At 44.2% G+C, this 19,388-nt stretch overlaps 1 protein-coding gene across 1 annotated transcript in view; it reads left to right on the plus strand.

The window, feature by feature from the left end:
- CCBE1 (collagen and calcium binding EGF domains 1) overlaps positions 1–19,388 on the plus strand; it is a 420,878-nt gene that overhangs the window by 113,664 nt on the left and 287,826 nt on the right. The gene's annotated exons all lie outside the window — the stretch shown is intronic.

The following is a 19,388-nucleotide window of genomic DNA, read 5'->3' on the forward strand; positions in this document are numbered from 1 at the left end:
CCGGAGTGACAAAAATGCGGGTCGGGTGCTTAGCCACGCCCCTCCACGAAGCCACACCCCTCCTGATCTGGGTAGGGATGTGAGGCCACGCCCCCAACCCACGAAGCCACACCCCTGTCCCGTGAAGCCACGACCATTTTTCGGCTAGCCGCCCGGGGTGTTTGAGAGGTGAGTGACGCCTCTGACTGGACAGGATCTGCCACCAGAGGAGCTGGAGTTGGTTATTATGTAGACACAAACAGAAATGCTAAAAAATGTTCCTCAACCTTTGATGAGCATGAAGAACCTAGACCTTTGTGTTATGTTTCTTGATCCCCATGGCCAATGCTCTCCATCACTGCTCTTCTAACTGGTCACTATGGTAGCACAGTGGAACGTCTGTGTGGAGTTTTTGTTCTCTAGTTGCCCTTCAGAGGCCAAATAAATATGCTGATGGGCTAATTGGCTTCTGACATACCTGGACCCTAGCGTGGGTTCGGTTGGTCACCTTGGAAACTGAGCTTGCCCAAGCTGCCTGCCCCTCATGCAATAATGTTAAGTGTTTGGTAGAAATATGCAATATAATTATTATTTTTAGTCTAGAGCCTGAGATCACTGATGTACATCAAGAGGTACAGAGGTGTAGAGGTATTATGGCTAAGCAGATTCATTAGCATATTAGTAAGGTTCATTTGCATGTTAGTCTGACTCAGTCCTCTTTAGGAGCAGTAGATACTTGGAAAAGGTTGTCAGTAGACTTTAAATCCACAGCAGAAAATAAAAGATGCCTGGGATGAACACATGTCTATGTGAAGTGGGCAAACCAGATGGACCAATCGGCCTTTATCCGCCTCCAACATTCTGTGGCTCCCTGTTTCTAATATTGGGAACGCTCTTCCGTGTTAATGGCTAGGTGAGTAATAGACATATAAGTGGAAGAATATGGCTGAAGGCTTAGAGTTAGTAACCCATGGAATCTTGCTAATGAATCGCCTGTAACATACAGAGAGATCAGACAAGGGATCTGGAACTCATCAGGATGGGTGTAAATTGTGTAGAGTAAGGCTATATTATAATTGAATCTTACCAGAAACTCAGCAATGGACATCTGGAAAACATTTCCTTCCCAGTGGTATTTTGTGTATTATCTTTATAAGATCCTGATCCTCAATGTAATCTTTTTCGCTATAAAAGGATCTCAGGACTTTGGGATAAAAGTAAATTCACCAGCACAATCCTTTACAAGATAGAACTTCCAAGTGTCACCATATCAGTCCGGTATAGCTGTGGCCATGCTTATAACACTTATGCAGTGGCAGGAGGTGTTGGTAGTGAGGTCATGTTTAGGACACTGAGGCAGTGGCAGGAGGTGTTGGTAGTGAGGTCACGTTTAGGACACTGAGGCAGTGGCAGGAGGTGTTGGTAGTGAGGTCACGTTTAGGACACTGAGGCAGTGTCAGGAGGTGTTGGTAGTGAGGTCACGTTTAGGACACTGAGGCAGTGGCAGGAGGTGTTGGTAGTGAGGTCACGTTTAGGACACTGAGGCAGTGGCAGGAGGTGTTGGTAGTGAGGTCACGTTTAGGACACTGAGGCAGTGGCAGGAGGTGTTGGTAGTGAGGTCACGTTTAGGACACTGAGGCAGTGGCAGGAGGTGTTGGTAGTGAGGTCAGGTTTAGGACACTGAGGCAGTGGCAGGAGATGTTGGCAGTGAGATCACGTTTAGAACAATTGAGGCAGTGGCAGATGGTGTTGGTAGTGAGGTCACATTTAGGCAGTGCTGAAAGTAGGGTAGTACGGAGTACCATTATGAAATATGGTGGGGGTACTCAATACCACCAGCCCGCCACTGGGGCATAATTTATAAGGGCCATTTTTGTGTGTGGGACATAAAATGGTGTCAGTGGTTATAACTGTGTGTGACATAATATGTAATAGGCATTACGGTGTGTGGTATAATATGTAAGGCATTACGATGTGTGGCATAATGTGTAATGGGCATTACGATGTGTGGCATAATGTGTAATGGGTGTTACGGTGTCTGGAATAATGTGTAATGGGCATTACGGTGTGGCATAATGTGTAATGGGTGTTACGGTGTCTGGCATAATGTGTAATGGGTATTATGGTGTGTGGCATAATGTGTAATAAGCATTATGGTGTATGGCATAATGTGTAATGGACATTACGGTGTTTGGCATAATGTGTAAGGGGCATTACGGTGTGTGGCATAATGTGGCCATGCCCCCATTGTCATTTAGCCACTCCCCTAGTTCTGTTTGACCACGCCCCCTCATGACACGTGACCAGCCCATTTTTACTATCAGTACCACTAAGAAAAAATTTCTACTTGCACCACTACGTTTAGGACACTGAGGCAGTGGCAGGAGGTGTTGGTAGTAAGGGCACATTTAGGACACTGAGGCAGTGGCAGGTGGTGTTGGTAGTGAGGTCACATTTAGGACACTGAGGCAGTGGCAGGAGGTGTTGGTAGTGAGGTCACATTTAGGACACTGAGGCAGTGGCAGGAGATGTTGGCAGTGAGGTCATGTTTAGGACACTGAGGCAGTGACAGGTGGTGTTGGTAGTGAGGTCACATTTAGGACACTGAGGCAGTGGCAGGAGGTGTTGGTAGTAAGGGCACATTTAGGACACTGAGGCAGTGGCAGGTGGTGTTGGTAGTGAGGTCACATTTAGGACACTGAGGCAGTGGCAGGAGGTGTTGGTAGTGAGGTCACATTTAGGACACTGAGGCAGTGGCAGGAGGTGTTGGTAGTGAGGTCACGTTTAGGACACAGGCAGTGGCAGGTGGTGTTGGTAGTGAGGTCACGTTTAGAACAATTGAGACAGTGGCAGGTAATGTTGGTGGTGAGGTTACCTTTAGGAACAATGAGGCGGTAGCAGGAAGTGTCGGTCATGAGGCCACATGTAGCAACTACGATGTACTAGCAGGAGGTGTGGTCACATTAAAGAATACTGAAATAGTAGCAGTGGTGTCTCTAGTGAGGTCACATGTAGGAACACTGAGGGTGAGAGGTATCAAATTGAAATATTTGGTAAATCCTCAGAAAACTGAGGTTTATGGCGTCACATATGGATCCACATATATATATATTAATAGGGTCTGCAGCAGATATTGGCGATAGCAGCTGTGGTCCTGCGGTACAGCAGTCCCCATAGATTTACTTTCCAGTACGTGTGCCTGATAGCTAATGTCATCAATACATAGCGCATGCCATAGAAGCCCATGAGCGTCTTTACACAATAAGTCCAAATGAAAGATCCTTGGGTTCAGATTCCTATCCGTTCCATGCTGCTTGTGAATGTGCAGGCCTGTAGCCAGTAGTTTCTATAGAGCAGCTGTAAAGCCCGGGACAGCTTCAGAATTCAACCTCTTGAACCCATTAGACGGTATCCAATTGTGGGGAGCGGGATATTTGAAAAACCCACCGCTGCAGGGTTTTCCCCACCGCCGCAGGGTTTTCCCCACCGCTGCAGGGTTTTGGAAACCAATTGTAGGACAGAAAATGGGATATATAAATCGCTATGTCTTTTTTAACACACCTCCTATGCGGGATGCTGTTATGTGACCGGCGGTCAGGAGAATCCTGCCCACTGGAAAACCCGACAGCCGGCAGACTATTCCCATTAGTGGGTGGAATAGAACTTGTGGCGAGCGCAGCAGGACTTGCTCTGGTACCATACCCCCCTGAGGACTAATTAAGCAACTGGAAGTTTACAATTAGCTTAATTAGTCAGTGATTACTCACCTTCTGAAATGGGGTCTTTTTCCAGTGTCGGGAGAGGTCCTCTGTAGCAACGGTGAGTATGCAGTGTGTGTGAAGTGTTTGTGTGTGTTTGTAAGTAAGTGTGTTTGCGTGTGTGTGTGTGTATGAGTGTGTGTATCTATGCGAGTGATCCCTGCTGTGTGTGTGACCTCCGACCTCCCCCCCCCCCCCCCCAACCTGTAGTTCCCCCCCTGAAGCCGGCTAAATCTCCCAGCAGCCCTTACACCTCCCAGCACCCCCCTGGACTCCCAGCAGCCCCTCCCCAGTGGCAATATAGAGGGGAGACCCCCAGGAGCCCACCAGAGAGCACCGGATGCGTGAGTATCTTTTTTTTATATTATTTTTTTCACATGCTACGGGCATTTTCAGTGCTGAAAACCCTGCAACCAATTTATTGGATACAGCGGTTATCGGGAGCATGCGGTAATCCACAAGGTTTTTTACCTCGCTAAACTTTGCGCCAAATTGAATTCTCCCTATTGTATTTCATCCAGCTAGAGCTAAATGTTATTTTTGCATTATCTGCAACATGAAAGGTACAATCCAGTTACTCTAGGTTGTCCTCTTTCTGTCACCTTTAAAACAGGTATAAGGCCGCATGCAAGAGTTGAAGGTTGATAACAAAAAGAGCTCTAACCCCTATTAAAGTTTTTAAATAACACCCCCCCCCCCCCCCATAGTCTTCTTTTTCTTTAAAGAAAAATAAAATCAAGATTTTTCCCATCATGCTTTGGTGTTCCACTTTGTTTTATTTAGTTGTCTTATGCTTTTTTATCGTGTCAACATTTACTCTTATACAGATTTTCTTACCCCGTCCTCTGAACTCACCCTAGACACTTGGCTAATGAGCAGTATTTTTATTGTGTTATTCATGCACCAGCCAAATAAACGTCACGTTATCTGGGATTTAGCACAGCTTTTGCTAAAAAGAGTACGGTATGAAATCATCCTAGAGACCCGTGAACTCTTGCAGTTTGCAGAGCTTGCATTCAATTAGTATTTATGACTGTACCTTGGTTCTGTGTTCAGTACGCTGATTTAAGTGGCTCCATTTACATAAGCAGTACTCACGTGCCGTCTCCTGTAGTTTTCTAGGACAAAAGTGCATTTCAGAGCACTGCGTTCCGGTAGATTATGTCTGGAGAAAAATTCCAATGCGTTTCAAATTGAAGGACGCACTGACATTATATAAATTGCAAGTTATTTCATTTAGTGCACACCTGTGAGTTTCTGTACAGTAGGCACAACCATTTAGTGGCCTGAAATGTATTGGAGACCAATGACATCACCAGGGAATGTCTAACAGTCTGAAATTAATTTCTAATTAGAACATTTGAAAATAAAAAATAAAATAAAAATCATAGATTATATAACATTATCTTAGCAACTGTATTTTTGAATGGTTAGCGAGGTCGAAGTGGGAGATGCGTGGGTGGATTTGCTATGAAACGCGTCATCACGTGCTCACACTGCATTGTACAGTGGAGAAACGCATCACCGTGTGTACACTCTGCATAGTACAGTGGTGAAACGCGTTGCCACGTGCTCACTCTGCATTGTCCAGTGTTGAAATGTGTCAATTCGTGCTCAGTCTGCATTGTACAGTGGTGAAACGTGTTAGCGCGCGCTCACTTTGCATTGTACAGTGGTGAAACGCGTCAACGCGTGCTCACTCCATTGTACAGTGGTGAAACACGTCACCACGTGCTCATTCTGCATTGTACAGTGGTGAAACACGTCATCACGTGCTGACACTGTATTGTACATTGGTTCAACTTGCAGCAGGCCCCAGTGATGGGTTTCAAGTCAACACAAATTGGGTCAAGGAGCCTCCTGATCGAGAAGGTGGGTATTTCCTGGAGACTGGTCTACTCTGGATAGTCTGAAGGGCTTCCGAAATTAGGAGTCTACTGGATATTCCAGATGGGTAGGCAAGTTTGGTATTGTCTGCAGAGCTTGATCCTATGGGGCTTGCGGCATGACACCGGTTTAGGTCCCCTTTCCTCAACTATTCGTCAAGTTGGTAAAACCCATAGCAACAAATCAGCTTTCAGCAGTCATTTTATTTAGAACAGCTTATATCATGAAAGCATGCTTGTGATTGGTCGCTGTAGACCACGCAGCGTTTTCCCTGTCTTACAATCCTCATGAATATCCTGAGCGTGCTTATCCTGAGTCACTGCAACGTGGGCTCTCTGCCGTCAGCTGCCGGAAATATGTTTCCAAAACAACCCCACGCCGCTGGAATTAATTCTGTGCTCCAGTTCTGTTCCTGCGGTGCAACAAGTTGATGGATAAATCTCTTGTGTTCTCTGCAGAAAATGCCACACAGTTCAGTGACTAAAAGTCAGAGGTATTTCATATTATAGCTTTTTCATTATGTAACACTATATATGTTCAAAGCAATCAGGGACCCGCCATATGGAATTCATTGTGAACTACTGAGGAATGCGCTTTCACTTCGTCCCCTAGCAGAGTGCTAGAAAATACCTAATCAACACTTATGTGCAGTGTGTGCAGTTCTGTGATCTGAAGATACAGCCATCAGATCGCTTGCGTGAACATCGGCCATCTGTGTAACCTTCAGGTTCAGGCTTGCGGGGCCAGGAAATCTGCGGACGCAGACCTTGACCTCGGCATGCCTGCAAAACAGGGGTGACGGGCCCTCATTTCGTAAAACGGTCCTAGTTGCCTCCACTGCTAAGTGAGTGAGATCGCACAGAGATCGGCACACGTGCAGTACAGATTCTGCGAATGCGCCGATCGGTAAACATCGGTGTTGTGCACGAGTCATCGGGTTTATGTACAATTCTGAATCAGGCCCCGTATTGAATAATCTCTCAGAGACTGTACAGTACATACGTGCCTACTTGCGAATGTAGGCAAGCTCTCCCAGTCTCCCGAGGGAGGTGACCAGCCTCCCGACCCGCCCACTTCCCTGGAATATAGTTGAAGTTATGGAAATAATACACAATAAGCATTTACCCTGCATTTGAATGGACTGCATGGCATTTACACAGGATGTGCATTTCACAACAGTCTACGTTTAACCGGACAGCTCCACCAATCAGTGGCTCTTATTAAATGCTGAGAGGGAAATTCAGTTCAGTGTGATGTTCCACTGTGCATGTTGCCACGTCATATGGTAGTCATACGTCACATAATTTCCTGCGCACCTCTGTGGGCTGTGACATTAGCGATTTACTGGCCACAAAGTGCCCTCGCCCAATCATCCGGAGGCACTAACCGGCCATTTTCTCTGACTGACTAACCATGCTCTCTGTATCACAAGCCATGTTTTCCAGCTCAAGAGCCATGTTTTGCAGATTCTTATTCATAGCTGGTAACCAGTCTGAAGTACTTATAATGAGTGACAGCTGCGCTGATACTGCTGAGACACACAACACTCCGGTAGCAGCAATGTCGCTCGTCAGGTAGTAGAACTTAGATCTCTGAACTGACGGAGTTCCTCAGTCTGTTCCAGGTATATTGCCGGTTAGTTGAGTTGGTGCCCCGTGTTGTATGCTGAGGCTCCTATTCTGAAGAGCGAGTGCAAATAAGCGCAAACGATCATAAACTTCAAGGATTGTATGAGCCTTGCACAGTTTGGTTAGGTTATTAAACAGTTAATAGGTTTGGGGGGCAGGATTTTAATTAGAATAATGGGAGTGTTAGGGAGGAGTTAGCGGACATTTTGTGTGAGGCAGGAGTTTCATCTGCCTCTTCCCCACCCGTTTTTTCTTTTTCTTTGCCGGATGGGTGGAGGTTGTGATTAGGCACATCAAGGTGGGAGTTAGGGATAGCCTTCGGGGGAGGGACTGTTAGGCTTAGGATGCGGAGAGGGGGAGGTTAGGTTTAGGCGCCACCCGGGGCAGAATTTACAAATACAGCAGCGGAAAGCCAGAGCTACAGCTAAATAAAAAAATTACCTTTGCAAAACAGCTTATTCTGCCACAAACTTAAGCTTTATTGTGGAGAATTTGGGGACATTCTAGAGAGTACAAGTAGATTTCAAAAAGACAATTACAGCACTCCTGACACTGTATAATTTAGGTGCTAGCCCGCGACATTAACCGCACAGGAATTGGTTTAACGCACGTACAAATGAGGTAATTCAGAGTTGATCACAGCAGCAAATTTGTTAGCAGTTGGGCAAAACCACGTGCACTGCAGGTGGGGCAGATATAACATGTGCAGAGAGAGTTAGATTTGGGTGGGTTATTTTGTTTATGTGCAGGGTAAATACTGGCTGCTTTATTTTTACACTGCAATTTAGATTTCAGTTTGAACACACCCCACCCAAATCTAACTCTCTCTGCACATGTTACATCTGCCCCTCCTGCAGTGTACGTGGTTTTGCCCAACTGCTAACAAATTTGCTGCTGCGATCAACTCTGAATTACCCCCAAATTCCCTGAGGAAACACAAAGGAACTTGGCTTGAGAAGAATCTGTAGCCACTGCCGAAACCCCCGGGACCTGGCGAGCTGAGAGGGGCTATTTGGCGTGACTTGACCCACAGCTAAAAGGACACAATCTGTTGCAGTACATATTTCTTCAATGTGCACAGATTATATTATCAGTCAAATGTAAAATTCAGCCTAAACAAAACTGTGGCGCTTGGGGTTACTGCATAGTCCCAATCATCTTCTGTCAGTGTCTGTGTTATCCTGCGTCCGAGCCCCTATGTATTTTCACGCCTATCGTGTCTTTACATGTTGCCTTAAGTCAAACAATCTGTGTTTTTTACCTCATAAATGTGTTCCTAAGCAGCTCATTTCACAGAACGGTGCAAAGTAGTGAAAAGAAGTGGTTTGGTAAAAATAACACGTTCTTCCAAAGAACATGCTAGAAGCAAAATCACCAGACAGCGGTGCAGTATAAAATCGTACTGGGCACAAATGCTATTGATTTCACGAGGGAACACATGGAGGTGACAGGTCAAACACCTTCAGGAGTTAAGGTCACGGAGTAAAATAAATGTTAGTTGTTTGGTCGTTAAGCACTTCCAGACACTCGGCTACTTATTCTCACATAAATTCCAGCATCTAAAATGAGTTTTAGAACTGGCCATCATTTGCTGTGATATTCCCCATATTGTGTGCATTTATCAAGTGATCACAGTTTCAGGCTGTACCAGACATGAGGGAAAGCATTTGCCAAAAGTCACATTAATTACATATGGAACTGTTCCTAAAATAATTGTTTGTTTCTAATTCTGTCAAGAAAGTTTTAGAATTGAATGATATGGTAGATGTCGGGGTAGACGTGATAGGATCCGAGTTTGGTGGAGGTGCGGGATGTCGGATGAGAATGACCGTATTTTTAAAGCGCCAATCATTTACAAAGCAAAACCATGTAAGTCTAAAATGTGCATGTAATTCCCAAATTGACTGAGTGCCTGATCCTCGGGTAGACACAGTTACAGTCCCTATAGCGCTTTTTTTATTTTTTATGATTCAGGGCTGCGGTAATATGCAAATTATGCTAGTTTCAGCCTGTACTTGTGTACCATCGGTGGATCATCGCTCTCACCATCGACACTTGCGTGGCTGGCGCAGTCTCTTCTTCTCAATTCAAGCTACACATGGCAAATAATGGCTCAACTGCGCAAACTTTGGCACTCCATACACCTCTGAATGAGGCCCCTGAGAAGTCTATTTATCATTTTGTCCTACGCGTCCAGTCTCGGCGTATTTATCCTTAAAAAATAAATGCAGCGTCCTTTCCAGTCTTCACTTAAAATATTGAAAAAATTTAAAGTATATGCAGGAAATAAAAGACGTTTAGTCTCCATTAATCGGCTCGTTATTGACAATGGAAAGTCTGGAGTCGAGCAAAGTGGTGATTTCCGATTTTATTTTTATTTTCGAAATCTAATTTTGTTTTGGCTTTTGCCAAATTGTTTATTGAGTTTAAGTTACACACGGCCGACTGTTACCGCTCTGTGGCAGTGGGAATCCGCTCACGCAAATCAGTTTGGAATAAAATAGTCTTTTAAAATGTTCCACTTCGACAGCTTCTGTAACGATGGCGGGCACTAAGCACGCATTAAAAACACAGTTTGAAGCCTGTGGGGCTGGCACTCAAGCGCCGTGTGCATGTTTATGGAGCCTATCTTGTGTTGTTTGCGCTGCGCCAGTTCCGGAACTGTTTGCACACAAGTTCGGGAGATGCAGAGTGGTATGGCTTTAAGTCACACCTACATTTGCAGCTGAAAGAGGAGTGATAGCAGACAGGCACACCCTATCTAGCTCTTTATGCAGGGTTTTCCATGAGTGCAGTGCAGGAGCAAATATCCCTTATTTCCGCGCACGTATTCAACTCGGCATCAGGTTCAATATTCATATTACCGTAATATTTCAATTTTTATTTCAGCATTCCCCGACGTTTCCTATTTAAAGCTGCACTGCCACCTAGGGGAGGAGTGGAGTATTACAGCTCCACCGCATTCCATGCCCTGGGAGGTTCTTCCTGTAACTGAGCTTCCCCGGGCTTTGTGGTTTGTCTCGTTTGGTGGTGCTTTGGTGGGTATACCTCCACCATAGAGCAGCTGGAGTTGGGATTAGGAGATTGCAGCATATTCCTGGCTTCAGGAAACAAAGACGTTTTATGGGGTGGTTTGAGCACCCTTATTTGCTGTATTGCAAGTGGTTCTCGAACTGTGTGCCTTGGCACCCTGGGGTGCCTCAGGACACTTGCAGGGGTGCCTTGGATTGGTGGTCCAGGACCAATTCAAATTATTTATGGTCAATGTAATAGGTAAAACCAGCGCTGGTGGCTGCAGCTCATAAACAGAAGTAAATCTTGTCCCTCACCACACAACGGAACCTAAGGATGACCCATAACCACAATTTGCTTAATTTAATATATCTTTCCAAATTTATCAATAAGAAACTTTTGGCCTTGGGGTGCAGTGAAAATAATTCCGATACTCTATAGCTCTGTGATTCAAAAAAGTTTGGGAACCTCTGCTGTAGTGGGAGCTTATATTATGGGTGGTTTGTCCAAAACTCAGGTATGAACTTCCCTTTCCTGTTATAATACATATATCACCAAAACCTACATAGGACACAACTTTGGATCACTGTCCCAGCTTTTATCAGTGTTGCATTCTTAGGTTACTTTCCGTAGCATGCAGTGACAGGCTTTAGGGGGTCTTATGAAAACCGCTCCGACAGTAATAGGCCCTACACACTGGGCGATAATCCTCAAAGATATGAATGAACGAGATACCGTTCATATCTTTTAGTGTGGAGGCACCAGCGATGAACGATGCGCGGCCCCGCGCTCGTTCATCGCTGGTGCCCCGACGGCTGTGCATGCAGGCCAATATGGACGATCTCGCCCATATTTGCCTGCACTTCTATGGAGCCGGGTGATGGGGGGAGTGAAGAAACTTCACTCCCCCCGTCACTGCCCCCCCCCCCCGCCACCGGGTCGCCCGTCGGCCGTATCCGCCGTCGGGCAGCTCGGCGGCGGCTCGATCAATGTGTGTGGCCCTTAAGATTATCTATCACTGCTCATCACAGCCGGTATCCGGATTCTGAGTCGACACCAATTAGGTCGACACCCATTAGAACAACACCCATTGGTCGACAGTGTTTAGGTCGACACTAGAAATAGGTTGACACGGCCATTATGTCAACCTGAACAAGGCCGACATGCAAAAAAAGGTTGACATGAGTTTCTCACATTTTTATTTCTTTTTGGACTTTTTCATACTTTACAATCCACGTGGACTACGATTGGGAACGGTAACTTCTGCCGAGCACAGCAGTAACGGAGCGAGGCACCTGCCCGCAGCTTGCTCGCCGTGCAAGGGGACGCGGTGCACTAATTGGGTTTCCCGGTCACTTGACGGAGAAAACGACGCCAAAAAAACATAAAAAAACTCATGTTAACCTTTTTTCATGTCTACCTTGTTCTTCTCGACCTAATGGCCGTGTCGACCTAGCCACTGTCGACCAATGGGTGTCGACCCTGAGTCCCATACCCATCACAGCCATAGAAAGTTTTCCTGTTGGTTGTTAATCAAGCAAAAGTTGCCGGCCGTCAGCAGTAAGAGTAGTCATCATTTACAGGGCAGTTAAGTGACATGGAACATGTGCCGACTTACTGACTGCCACAAGCACACGTAACTGGAAATGCCGACTCAGAGTCTAGTACAGCAGTTGTGTAGTTGAGAACTTATATTGCAAGTAACTATATTAACCATATTTACTTACCCTTAAACATAGACTTCTTATAATCTATTAACGGGATGCATATGTATTGTTGCTCTTCATGCTGTCGACAGCCAACGTGTCGACGGAACAATGCATGCACTTTTGTAATATTTAATGCGACCTTCGTATTGTCAACAGTCAGTATGTCGACAACAGTATATCAATTGAACACTGCAGACACTGTAATGTAATTTAAAGCATTGGTGTCAGGATTATCATTTTAAACATTATTGTAAAGCATCATGTTTAAAGTTATAATGCCGACACCGTTACAATGACCTTACAACAGTGTCAGCATTATCTCCTTGACAGAAGATAATGAAGATCAACAAACTACTTCCACTATAAACAACCAGCACCGATATGTAGTTTTGTTTTTGTTCAGATTTTTATATATTTATTTTCAAAAGAAAAACATCAGTTAAAATAATAAATAAGACTCACACAGTTACTTTTGTGTGTGTCAGCATTACCCCGTCCCCTCTCCGTCCGCTGCGTCTCTGATGTGTTCTGAGTGCGCCTTGGAATGTACGAGATTTCATCATAAATTAATCGTCTTAATCTCCCTTAATCCACAAAGGGTTGTATGTACTAAGACTCGGAGAGCGTTAAAGTGGACGGAGATAAACTACCAACCAACTGTCATTTTTCAAACCCAGCCTGTAACTTGGAAGTTAGGAGCTGATTGGCTGGTACGTTATCTCCGTCCACTTTATCTCTATTTAAAGCTTAGTACATAGACCCCAAAGTGTATTAAAGTCATATATTTCACAGAAAAATTAAGATAGATGGTAAATGGAGAGGGAGCAAAAACTGCTTCTCTGCTGGGGGGGGATTTTTGTAAAAAGGTTTTTATCTAAACAGAAATTACCTCGTGTAGCAAAAAGTAAAAATAAAAAATTGAATGCATGCCATAAACAACCAGCCCAATAATATGGAATTCCATAGCTTGAGTGTGATATTTATTAAAGTATTCCCATAATAAGAACATAGATCACTAGTTCTCTAGGAATCCGTTACATCATGAGCCATGAAACGCGTGGTACACTGTTGTCGGTGATTTGGTGCTATGGCTTTATTCTGAGGAATACCGAATACTGTAACTGCCATTGTGTATAATGTACTTATTATTATTTATTTATTACCAGTTATTTATATAGCGCACACATATTCCGCAGCACTGTACAGAGAATATTTGTCCATTCACATCAGTCCCTGCCCCAGTGGAGCTTACAATCTATATTCCCTATCACATGTACAACACACATATTCACGCTAGGATTCATTTTGTTGGGAGCCAATTGGATTGTGGGAGCAAACCAGAGTACCCTGAGGAAACGCACGCAAGCACGGGGAGAATATATAAACTCCACACTTAAAGTTTTGTTTTTTTATTAAGATAGTTTTAATAATTACATGCAATGTAATATAATAAAAATCGGATATTATTTTTTTTTTTTATCACAAAGCTTGTTGTTTTTAGTGTATGTATTGTTCTGTTCTGTTATAATGCTCATTTAATTTTTTGAGGTATTAACTAAAGATATTATAACCTGCCACACGCTGTTAGATGCACTATTAGTAAGCCCTGTTAGATTTTGATCAGTCATTAATTATTGGCTTACTCATACTATGCAGTTAGAGGCAAATGATAAAGTTTTGCTGCTAATTCAGCCTCGAAATGTAAATATTCTTAAATCCAGCACCTGCACTACCCAGCATGAGCTGATGACCACGATTAACCATGGCTCCAGCAGTGCCGTAACTAGACATTTTAGCGCTGTGTGCAAGAAACAGCATTGGCGCCTCCCCCCTCTTATTTAAAATAGGGCCAGTCCGCGCCATAGACGTGCCCCCCAAAATATGGGGCGTGGCCACAAAATAATGCCAATTAATATTACGCTGCACAGTAGTCTCCATTATTCAAATTACACCACACAGTAGTACCACTACACCAGGTAGAGTCTGTTTTACACATTACAACAGATAGAATTCCGTTGTTGTACAGTACGGTAGGCAGTCCCCTTTTTACACATTACGGCAGGTAGAGTCCCCTTTTTACACATTACGGCAGGTAGAGTCCCCTTTTTTACACATTACGTCAGGTAGAGTCCCCCTTTTACACATTACAGCAGGTAGAGTCCCCCTTTTACACATTACGGCAGGTAGAGTCCCCTTTTTTACACATTACAGCAGGTAGAGTCCCCTTTTTTACACATTACAGCAGGTAGAGTCCCCCTGTTACACATTACGGCAGGTAGAGTCCCTTTTTACACATTACAGCAGGTAGAGTCCCCCTTTTACACATTATGTCAGGTAGATTCCCCCTTTTACACATTACGTCAGGTAGAGTCCCCCTTTTGCACGTTACGGCAGGTAGAGTCCCCTTTTTACACATTACAGCAGGTAGAGTCCCCTTTTATCACATTACGTCAGGTAGAGTCCCCCTTTTACACTTTACGGCAGGTAGAGTCCCCCTTTTACACATTACGGCAGGTAGAGTCCCCTTTTTACGCATTAAGGCAGGTAGAGTCCCCCTTTTACACATTACGGCAGGTAGAGTCCCCCTTTTACACATTACAGCAGGTAGAGTCCCCCTTTTACACATTACGGCAGCCAGATAGAGCACCTTACATCCCCCTCCCTACTCTTAGGGTGTAGTGTACTGTAGTAAAGTGTACTGTAGCGTAGTGTAGAGTAATGAAGTGTAGTGTAGTATAGTATAGTGTAGTGTAGAATAGTGTAGTGTAGAATAGTGTAGAGTAGTGTAGTGTATTGTAGCCCTAGGCTGCGAGACATTGGTGGCAGTGTGAGCAAAGCCAGCGCTGAGGTGATCTGTTGAAAGAAGAAGCCGCGCTGGGAAGCAGCAGCCGCTTTGGAGAACGCTGGAGATCAGTGATGACAGTTGCAGCCGACCCTGAGAGGTGGTCCCAGATGGTACTTGAAATGCCGTGACTGGCCTCCCCCTGTGCCTGTCCGGAGCGGAGGAGAAGACCAGGAGCTTGGGGCTGCGGGCGCCAGGCAAGCCCCTGCAGGAGTGGGAGGAGCGTCCGTCAGCTGGGAAAATGTGCGGCTGTGGGCAATGCACCTTCTGCACACATCTATTTACGACTCTGGACTCCAGGAGGCTAGCTCTGTTCATTACTTTGGCCCTCAATCTTGTGTACAATGGGGAAACTCGCTTTTATAGGGATCTATAGAGGAGTTATATTTCACCACCTTTGAGTCTCAGGACATCATATACTGTATGATAACGCCACTGTGCCGTATAATTAATAAGCAAAATGTTTCAGTTGCATTATTTTCTCACAGTTGCGATAAAAAGTGAAAAGAATGGGGTTCATGAAAAAAGGGCTTTGTTTCAGCATGATAAATAGGTGGAGTGTGGCAGGGTCATCTTAACAAATAGGGACACTGGGCAGCTGCCTAGGGCCACACAATTCTAGGGGCCACCAAGTAGGGGTGGGTGATGGTCACACAATTCTCTACATGCCTCCCAGCCTGCAGCCAGACAGTGAATGGCTTTCAGCATGCTGACTGGTGGATGCCTGGAGCTAGCCACCAATCAGAGTGCTGACAGCCATTCACTGTATGGAAGCATGTGGAGAGATGGCGCAGGTCCACAGGAGGGGTAGGCTTTCATTTTTTTTTATTGGTTCCCATTAATGGTTGTGTAAGGCCCCTAGTACATTGCTTTGCCCATGGTTAAGGATTGTGGCTGTTGGTGGTATTGGAGAGGTGCGAAACGCGTTGTAGGTATGAAGCACAAGTCTAAAACTATTATAATTTTCCTATGAAAATCAGGACACTAATGCGATCTGAAGACATTAGGGGCCTCATTCTAAATTGGATGTATCTGCGGTTAATTTTCCATGCGGCCACAACAGTCTACTTACCTCTGTATGCTTGTGTTAAAAATCTGTGCGTCGGCAATCAGAATCCCTGTCTTAGATAAACTAGTTATAGCCAGTGCTTTTTTCTGATGGTACTCCATAGTACAGAGTACTGGGACTTTTAGGTTCCTGGAATTTCTTCTACCATCATCACTGGAATATTTTAACACTACTGTCTGGAACATGTTTCGCCAGACTCCTCCGTAGGGATGGCAGTTGGTGGGTTAACTATTGATGTTGCCATCGGTGGTTAACATTCATGGCCATCCCTGCTCTACTATTCACCAGGCAGAGTGTCAATTAGAGGTAGTGGCAGGGCTTCACGGGTCACATCGGCGGTGGGGCTCCGCTCCGCATCCCTGCGTCAGGGCAATAGGAAAAAAAAAACAACCTTTGCGGCTCTCTGTGCAATCGATGATGGAGAATTATTGATGATTGGTGGCCATCAATGGTCAACTCCAATGTTCCAGCTACTTTATAGACGGGTAGACACTTACCTGACCACAGGACCTTCAGCAAGTTAGGTTGAGTACCAGTAACTTTTTCATAGTACTGGTACCTTTCACCAAAGATGGACTGGGGCCATGAAGCAGACCAGGCACGTCACTGTGTGCATGTGCCAGACAAGGGGGTGTGGCCAATGGTTACGGGGGTATGCTATAAGTATATCTGTATACTGCCCACTGGTGGAAGGGTGGGCATAAAGGTAGCTGAGCATGCTCGGCCAGCCCTGTTCTCTATGTGGCCGAATTAGGCCATTAGCCCTTCTGGCACTTGCCAAAAGTTCTAGATGGCCATTCCGGCACTGCCTTTCACCATAGATGAAAGGCACTGCTTATACGGTTATCTTGGTAGTTGAGGTTAACAAGAAATCAATATCAAGTAAAAATAAGTTTTGTGGATTATGGAAAAGGGACGGTTTTTGAGAAAAAACAGGACACACAAAAGAGAACTACTGTACAAATAAATGAATGCTACTAAAAATAATATATTTTTTTTCTTATAAAATAAATGGCAAGTGTGCTTCATTTGATGAAACGTTTAAAAAAAATATTTTAAGGCTAGTCTAAAGTATTTGGTAATAGATTTTACCATGCTGGACAACTGTAATTGGAGAAGGTTTTTCGTCAAGTAATTGAGACTCACTACAGAAACTCTTCAAAGTTAACAGTCTGTGATGTATCCCTGCGGCGAGTGATGAATCCAGCTTTGTGCGGCGTCGGAGAAGCGACTGTGAGCTGTGGGGGGAGCTGTAGGTGGGCGACCTCCATCATGCAGCACAGAGAACACAGATGGACAGCCAGAGTATGTGGTCCTGTGTAGAGCTTGCAGCTGTTTAGGAGGTCACTGTAAAACCCCCTCTGTGCACATAGATGCAAATAGCGCTGACACCTCTGTTACATAGAAACATAGAAACATAGAATTTGTCGGCAGATAAGAACCACTTGGCCCATCTAGTCTGCCCCCCTTTTTTTTTTTTTTTTAAATCTCTAACCTTAATTGATCCTTATTTCTTTGTAAGGATATCCTTATGTCTATCCCATGCATGTTTAAATTGCTCTACTGTCTTAGCCCCTACCACCTCCGATGGGAGGCTATTCCACTTGTCCACTACCCATTCTGTGAAGTAATTTTTCCGCAAATTTCCCCTGAACCTCCCCCCCTCCAGTCTCAGTGCATGTCCTCGTGTCCTATTGCTTCTCTTCATTTGGAGAATGTTTCCCTCCTGGACTTTGTTAAAACCCTTAATATATTTGAAAGTTTCTATCATGTCCCCCCTTTCCCTTCTCTGCTCCAAACTATACATATTGAGATTTCTTAGTCTTTCTGGGTGTGTTTTGTGATGTAGGCCATGCACCATTTTAGTTGCCCTTCTTTGTACAGTTAATAATGTATTAATATCCTTTTGAAGATATGGCCTCCAGAATTGAACACAGTATTCTAGATGAGGCCGTACCAATGACCTATACAGTGGCATTATTACTTCTTTATTTCTGCTGCTGATTCCTCTCCCAATGCAGCCAAGCATCTGACTAGCCTTCCTCATTGCTTTGTTACATTGCTTACCTGCCTTTAAGTCATCTGAAATAGTGACTCCTAGATCCCTTTCCTCCTCAGTAGTTTCCAGTATAGTGCCATTAATACTATATTTAGCCTTTGGATTTTTGAGACCCAAGTGCATGATTTTGCATTTTTTGGCATTAAACTGTAATTGCCACACTCTTGACCATTCCTCTAGTCTACCTAGATCCTCAATCATTTGTTTTACCCCACCTGGTGTGTCTACCCTGTTACATACCTTTGTGTCATCTGCAAAAAGGCATGCTTTCCCTTTAATGCCATTTGCAATGTCACCAATAAAGATATTAAAAAGCACTGGTCCAAGTACAGATCCCTGGGGTACTCCACTGGTAACATTTCCCTCCTGTGAATGCACTCCATTTACCACAACTCTCTGTTTTTTATCCTTCAACCAAGATCTTATCCATTCAATAATCCTAATATCCAATCCCAAACTTTCAAGTTTATTTAGCAGTCTGCGATGTGGAACTGTGTCAAAAGCCTTACTAAAGTCTAGATAAGCTATATCCATGGCTCCACCTTTATCCATCACTTTAGTCACACAGTCAAAAAAGTCAATAAGATTTGTTTGACATGATCTCCCCCCAGTGAATCCATGCTGTTTGGGATCCTGTAAATTGCCGGATTTAAGATAATCTACAACTCTTTCTTTTAAGAGTGTTTCCATCAATTTCCCTACTACTGATGTAAGACTCACTGGTCTGTAGTTGTTTGCCTCTTCCTTGCTTCCACTTTTGTGCAGTGGGACTACGTTTGCTCTTTTCCAGTCCTCTGGAATTACTCCTGTAGCTAATGACTGGTTGAATAATTCTGTCAATGGTGCTACCAGCACCTCTTTAAGTTCTTTTAGTATCCTTGGATGTATCCCATCTGGCCCCATAGATTTGTCCACTTTCAGCTTTGAGAGTTCTGTTAGGACCTTCTCCTCTGTAAATGTACTTATGTCATTTTCCTGAATATCCCTGAAACTTAACTGTGGCCCCTTCCCCTCTCTTTCAGTAGTAAATACTGAGCAAAAATAATTATTAAGATGATCTGCTATTAAATTGTCTCCCTCAACAAGACTCCCAGTCTCTGTCTTTAGTTTTATTATTCCGCCTTTTGTTTTTCTCCTTTCGCTTATATACCTAAAAAAAAGTTTTGCCTCCTTTACCCACTGACTGGGCCATTTTCTCCTCAGCTTGTGCCTTTGCACATCTGATTACCTTCTTAGTATCCTTCTGTCTAACAAGATATATCTCTTTGTCTTCATTATTTTGTGTCTGCTTATATTTCCTAAAAGCCATCTTTTTTGCTTTCACAATATTTGCTACTTCTTTTGCAAACCACACTGGCTTCCTTTTCCTTGTGTTTTTCCGAACACTTTTGATACAAAGGTCTGTTGCCTTTAATATTGCACATTTTAATGTTTTCCACCTCTCC

The sequence above is a fragment of the Pseudophryne corroboree genome, chromosome 1 (assembly GCF_028390025.1).
Source record: "Pseudophryne corroboree isolate aPseCor3 chromosome 1, aPseCor3.hap2, whole genome shotgun sequence".
In the NCBI taxonomy this organism is placed as follows: Eukaryota; Metazoa; Chordata; class Amphibia; order Anura; family Myobatrachidae; genus Pseudophryne; species Pseudophryne corroboree.